Source organism: Aythya fuligula, chromosome 6, assembly GCF_009819795.1.
Source record: "Aythya fuligula isolate bAytFul2 chromosome 6, bAytFul2.pri, whole genome shotgun sequence".
NCBI classification, from domain to species: Eukaryota; Metazoa; Chordata; class Aves; order Anseriformes; family Anatidae; genus Aythya; species Aythya fuligula.
Genome location: NC_045564.1, coordinates 8,911,202 through 8,918,319, shown reverse-complemented (window position 1 = coordinate 8,918,319; position 7,118 = coordinate 8,911,202).

Below are 7,118 nucleotides of genomic sequence, written 5' to 3'. Positions count from 1 at the left end.
GAAATGTAGATTAAAAAAAGGAGGAAATAAGAAGTTAATGTTTATCAATACGAACAGGGTTATTGATACCAGCTAAAAAAAAAAGTAGAATTTTAAATGTGGTGAAATGTTTAAGCAATTTTTGAAGTAGTAAATAAAATGTTTGTCTGATCTTTTTTTTTTTTTTTTCTTTTTTATACATATTTTAGCAGATACCATGGAAATGGTTATGCCAAGACTGAATTAGGTTCATCTGTCTTGTTGGTTTTGGAAGAGCTAAAAAAGAATTACAACAGCATGAGAGTGAAAATAAAAATGGGCATACCTTTAAATGCACTTCCACCACTGTCAGTTGAGATAAACTTGTTCCCAATCTCTTCTTCTTACACCCCATGCAAGGTAATGTTTTATTGCTTTTTGATTGTGATTTTTTTTTTTTTCTAGAAAATTAAGACAAGTCTTTTTTCTTTTGGCAGCTGTTCAGAGAGGACCTCTGCTATGAGTAAGTAGTCTTTGTTCATGGTACTAACCTTCAAAGTAAATGGGAGCAGACCTTAAGAGATGTTGAACTTAGGATTTCTTATTTCAGGATGCATCTTTTTGCTCTAAACTGTTTAGCTGGAAGATTACCTTAACACTTTGGGCACAGTGATTTTTTTTAAGAAAAGTTCTACTCTGCACTGTTCTCATATGCAGACTGTGGAGTGGTACTTGTGCTGTCTTTATAGAAAAAGTTCTCAATGTACAGGTCATGTTCTCAGTTCAGCACTTTCCGATTACTAAAATTCTAGGTATAAACTGAAAACTTGATTACTAAGACTTCTAGGTATAAAGGAAAAACAATCTAAACCCTATATCTAGAATACAGCTTTATGTTTCAGATTGCAATTGATGCTTTCATAAAACACAGGTATTAAAAACTTTGGTTCTCTAATTACACCAAGATTTATAAAGTACATCTTATTTTACTGCAAGCTTTTCCCATTCTATGCCTGGAAATACTTAAATCAATATTTCAGAGCACTCAGTATCATTGCAGAATTTAAAATTGTTGTGCCGTATTTTGTATTACATTCTTGGTTCTGTTACAGTTCTGTTTCAGGCATGAGGAAAGCAGACTTAGAAGCTCTAAGACTGCAAGAAAGCAAAACTTCTGTCAATGTGGTAGGGCTTTTGTCTTTACTGAATTTCATTGGCATTTACGTTGCTGAGCCTAGGCTCCTTTAATTGCAAATGCAATTAAAGTCTTTAAGACTCAAGTTGAGATTCCCTGCCAGTAATAACAAATGCAGTTCATGTGATCGTTTTCCCAAAACAAAATAACTTTGGGATTCTTGGAAGATAATCAGTAGGTTCACTTTTTTACACTTACCTGTTTAATTAATGTTCTGAATGTCCAAAAAATAACATATCAAGTGCAAGTTCTGTGCTATAACTGAACCATACTTGTAGGACAATCCGCAGACCGCGTGTTTAACTGGTGGCGGTCAGCCTAGTGGCTCTTCCTCCTCCAAGGCATTGCAAGGACAGCATAAAGATCAAGATGTGCAACATGGTGAGTTCGCTGCTTCTAGTACAGATACTGCATGACTTGCTAGCTAAGTTGTGTAGGGGGTGTGGTGGGGAGAACCGTGTAAAACGTCTAATGTAAAGCTTTCCATCACAGAAGGGACAGTTCAATGTCCGTGTGTATCAGCCATATATCGTACCTTATGTGGTGAGAAAAAACCTGGTGTGAGAAAGTAAGTGAAACCTCTTCCAGTTGTAGTGGCAAATAACATAGGTAGCTGGAAGCCTCTTAAATACATAGAAATGTAATATTCTTAGGAAATACTGTGCTCTGAATTTTAACGCACTGAAATGTATTTGAACTGTTAAGGCTATGTAAAAACCGAAGACAGGAATGAATATTGGTTTGATGCTAAAGAGGAATTGACAGTAGCAGAATTTTCATTAATATCTGAAGAAATGGAAAAGCAACAAGAAAAACAAGACACGGTTGATTTAAGAGGTGAGGTCATGTGCTTTAAGCTGCTATACCTAATAATGGTGTTGATATTTAATATTTGAATACTCCGTGTGCTTTGTAAAAGTGTGAGGAACTTGAAGAAAATGCCAGCTGGATTTTCATGCTTTTTTGCCCTGACTTGCAGTGAATCTTGTATAGTTACACAGCTCTTCTCATCCACATTTTTCCTCAAAAACTTTACCTGCTGTGGTTACATCCAAATCAGTAAATGCTTAGCCAGCCATGGAGCTTGGGATACTTCTTTTCTGCATCCTTCTACACAGTGACTTCTCGAGAGTTATCTTGTGTTAGGAAACCAAGGGTCCTGGTGAGGAGCATGGTTACAAAGCCCAGAACGGTAAAAGCAGAGAGCTCGTGTGCCCCATGGCAGGGACTTACAGTGTGCTGCCCATGCTTAGGCATTGGGATCCGCTAGTTCAAACCAGTGTTCTCTCTGACTGCAGCTAGAAACCTTACCTTGTCCACCTCTTCAGGGAATGAGGTATGAAGAAACTGAGCTCTTCAGTTTTCCATGGCAATATTTCATTTTCCATTAGAAGACACTTACCGTTCACTGACTTTTTTTTTAAAAGGTTTTCTGAAACTTACAGAGAAGACGTTAGCTTAAATGCTAATAATATAATAATAGTAGATAATAATAGAAATAATAGGAACAATTTGCTTTCTCCTGTTTATTACCAGAAGCAAAGATAATGGAAAGTGCAGACGAGTGCTCCTTTGTTCGTGTTGGTGGCCTAAGTTCTTCAGTGTCAGAGGTACACCCATTTTTGTTAACATAGCAGTAGTGTATTACCTCTCTTCAGAATTTTCATATTATACATTTGCAATCAAAATGTGCTTGTATTTTCGTAGGATGACTTAAGATCACATTTCCGGGAATACCAGATCTTTGACATTCTTATCTGTGTGGATTCTGGTAACCACAGGTACAGTAATAAAAGTTTTACTTGTTTTAGAATTTTTGCTGTTGAAGTAAATGAATCATGGGAGAGAAGAGGGAGTTGTTCATTAGTTTATTTTTATTCTGTTTCAGTAAGTAATGTAGATACAGATAAGCTGACAAAAACCTGTAATTCCAGACAGCTTCTCATCTTAAGAGAAGCTAAGTAGTCTGAAATTTTCTGTTGAGATACGGTTAATGTTTCAAAAAATCAGAACCATCATGGTGTGTTCTTACTGACAGAGTGGTTAAGGTTGGAAGGGATCTCTACAGGTCACTTAAGTCACGGGGTCCAACCGCGCTGCTACAGTTCCCAGTACTAATAACATTCTTATCAACATTGCATTGGAACTTAAGATGTGCTTTACTTTGTTTTCTATTTGTGTTTTGCTTCTAGATGTGCATTTCTTGGCTTTAAAGATGCTAATGAAGCAAAGTTAGCAGTAGAGGAAATGAGCAAGAAACAAATAAAAGGAAAAACAATAAGTGTTGAGCTTGTAAATGATTCATCAGAGAACAAATATTCTGTTTCCCAAATACTTAAAAAGAAGCTGTGGCATGAAACCCACTCTGTCAACAACAGTCAGAGAAATGATCAAGATAAAACACTCACTTCAGCCTCCAATTCAGTGGAAGCTCCTGGTACCACCTCTGCTTCTGAGAAGGCACCCCTCCTTCCCACTGCTGCTTTAACAATTCCTTGCTCTACCCAAGTACCTTCAGAAACAAAGTGTCCTGGTCCAAAATCTTCTGTTGAAGAATTGGTACGTTTTCTGTTTGCAGTTAATCGAAAGCTCAATAATGATTACTGGGCTCCTTTATGTGGCAGACTTAACACTTACAGCTCTGTAACATGTTACCTTAGTATATATTGAGTGACGTTAGGATATGAAAGCACGTTACGTCTCAGTAACAAATTTCTGTCTTGCTGGAGAAGAGTGAGAGCACCGTTCACTTGTTTCTGCATCAAGTTGTGATGGTCCCTCTTTTCCTTAATCCTAAACCAGGAACCTAGGCATTTGCATGGGATTTTTTATCTTGCTTTTCTCCTCTTTGAGTTCTCACTTGAAATGCTTTCTGTTTGAATGCCTTCAGATTTTATACAGAAAAGGTTTTCTGACAGTGGAAGAGAAGCCGTCGGATTTTTAAATGTAAATCTAAAGAAGTGTCATGTGTAGATTTTCTTTTAATTCATTCAGGTTGGTCGGTCCTTGGAGGATGAGGCAAAATTAGTAATTGGTGTTGCTCTGACAAACTGGATAGATGGGCTGTGTTTGGGGATTGAACTTCAGAAGTTGTAGTCTTCTGGGAAATAAAAGCTGGACCTTACATAATGCAGCAGGAATGCCAGTTACCATAAATACGTGGTGCAGTTTTATTTCTAAGCTACAGGTCTGATAATGTGACTGCTCATGTTAAAACACTTACTGATCTGAGTCTGTATTTCTTCATTTTTTTTCTTTTTCCATAACAGAAATATTTCTTAGTAGTAAAGATCAGCCATAAAGTTTGTACAATACATAATCTGCTCACTTTTTGCTGATTTTGATGCAATTCTAGGACACTGGAGACAATTCCCTGCAAAAAGCATCTGCTCCTTTCTCCACTAATTCATTTGGTGCCTTTGTTTCTCCTAATACCTTGAATTTGAGCAGCTTTACCAAATTAATGAAGAAACTTCAAGAAATCCATCCAGAGGCTAGTAGGTGAGATTGTTTGTATTTCAGTTCTACCCTGGTTTGTGGTGAATCCAACATCTGCAATAACTGATTAGAGCGCTAAGTGGATTGCACGAAATGGGACGTAATCAGTCATTTCTGTTATTCCTACAGAGACAAAATTGTGGATGCTCTGTTGGAGGTGAGGAAGAACAATAAAGGTATCCTAAGTGGCTTGTCCATCAGTTCTATTATGGAAAGGACCTCTGTAATCCTAAGGAAGTCAGCGCCCAGCTGTAGCAGGGGGGAAAGCAATGTAAATAAGTGAGTATTCCAGCCTGCAGAAATGCAAACACAGGACATTGTGTAGCTGTACAGCCTGACTGGATTAGGAAGGAGTTTATTGTAAACCTCTGCCTGCATCTAAAAACACACACACACTAAATGAATCAGTGAAACAACAGTTTCTGAGTAACTGTTTTGCAGAACATCTGTAAATAGGTGAGCTTGCTAGCTCTGTGCACTTCATAAAACTTGGTATGTTGGGTTTTTATTATGCAAACTTTTAGTGGGGAACATCATAAATATTCTGGGCAAAGGTGACATCTAATGGCCAGTTTGTGTGTAGCATTTCTTAAAGAAAGTCCAGTTAGGTTCAATTTTGGTTTAAAACTTATGATCTTTGTCTGATATTTGAGACTTAGGTCTCGTCTAGATATAGAACAGAGTACGTTTGCATGTTTTTTAGTTTTTGCATGTTAAAGGGATTTGCAGGTGATTCCTTTCCTTCTGCTGCGTTGCCTGGAAATCTTGCATGTTGATACACCAGGGGCTGCTGCAGCACGTTCAGCTTGCTAGGAGAAGCAGAGGAAAGGGCCTTCCCACCTCCCACTGCCAGGACTCCTAAAACACAGCAGGTTACAGCTCCAGCTGTGGCTACGTGAGGTCGGCTGGCTTGGTGCCCTGTGTGCCTTCCCTGGAAGCACTGATCCTGCTTCCCATGGTAGGAAGCTGCTCCAGCCACCCCGTGAACAGCTTTCTACTGCCTAATTGACCAGCCAAGGCTTTCTGGTGGGTTGGGTGGTCACTAGGGCTTAAAGTCTCTTTGGGGTGGACCATTTGTACTGCGTCTCTGCTAGGCTTTCATTTTAATCTTTCAGTCAGAGCAGGGGGATGGGAGGGGGTGCTGCGTGACTGGCTGCAGGGGCCTCAGCTTACTAGGCCAGTGAGGGTGAGGTAGCGGGGCAGGAATAAATAGGAAGCAGCTGTTGGATCTGTCATCTCATTGAAAACCATCCTTATGGGGGGAGAAAAACAAAACCCAGAAGTAGGAGTTCGGGAAGAAGTGAAGGGAGAACCTCTCCCTCGGGACAAATTGTACAGTTGTGCAGATAGTGGGTAAGACAAGTCCCTCCAAAAAAACACAAACCCAAAACAAAACCCAGAACTGCAGGAGTGTATATATACCTAGTGTCCTCTAGGAGACATCCTTGAGTTGCTGCTCGTTTCAGTCTCCCACAAAAGCTTCATATTCCGCTTGTCTTAAGGCAGCAGCAGTGCAGGTTTCCTCTGCTGCTTTATACATTGTTAGAAATGCTGTGGCATCACCTGTGTCCCCAAACATGCTCTGTCCAGCTGCATGACACTTAGTTTTCTGCAGTGTTTTCTTCCCAAAACAGCAGCAAATTTTGAAAGCTCTGATTTTGGTCTCAAAGCTCCCATTTCAAGGATATGAAAGAATCAGTTTATTTTTAACTGTTACGGTGCCTTCTGAGCTAGAAGTATTTATGCTGATAGTTTTACGTATCCAGGGGTCATTCCCACGTATACTCTACATCGTTCCCGAGTATACTCTAGGCTTGCTAGTCTGACATTTGACTGCCCTGTAAGCTTTTGCAGATGCCGCTGTGAATCGAAGCTATTAGTTACAGCTCTACTGACTGACTTCCTCGGGGTTACAGATACAGACGTAGGGTCATCCCCAAAATACCTTGCATTTGAAAGGGTGTTTAATTAGTAAGGTTTTTTTACAGCCTGAAATGTATTGTGCTTTCCTTGTCAAGTCATTTTTAAAATGGTGTGTGGGCTTGACAGTCATAACAGGAAAAAAATACTATCGTAGGAACAATTGCTTTGTGAAAGAGATGATCTGTAACAAGTTTTACGTTCGTAATGAGGGTGCTGTGAAATAGCCAAGTCAGTAGTGAGTAATGGGGGGAAAAAAAACTTCATCTTCCCTTAGTAAGAATCTAGTACCTACTAGGTTTAAGAAATGATGATTTATTAAAAAGCTCATTTACAGTATTCTCATGTGTGTATGGCTTCGGGCTTTCCTGAAGGGTAGGTGTCTGCTGAGAAATACCTCTCAGAGCCTTATGTTCCTGCAGAATGACGAAGCATCTGGAGTTGTACAGATCCTGCTTCTTTGTCAGGCTGTATTATAGGTTGTTTTATGTAATAACTTAAATAAGGTAAAGCATGATAACAGAAATAAGGTAAAGCATGATACAAG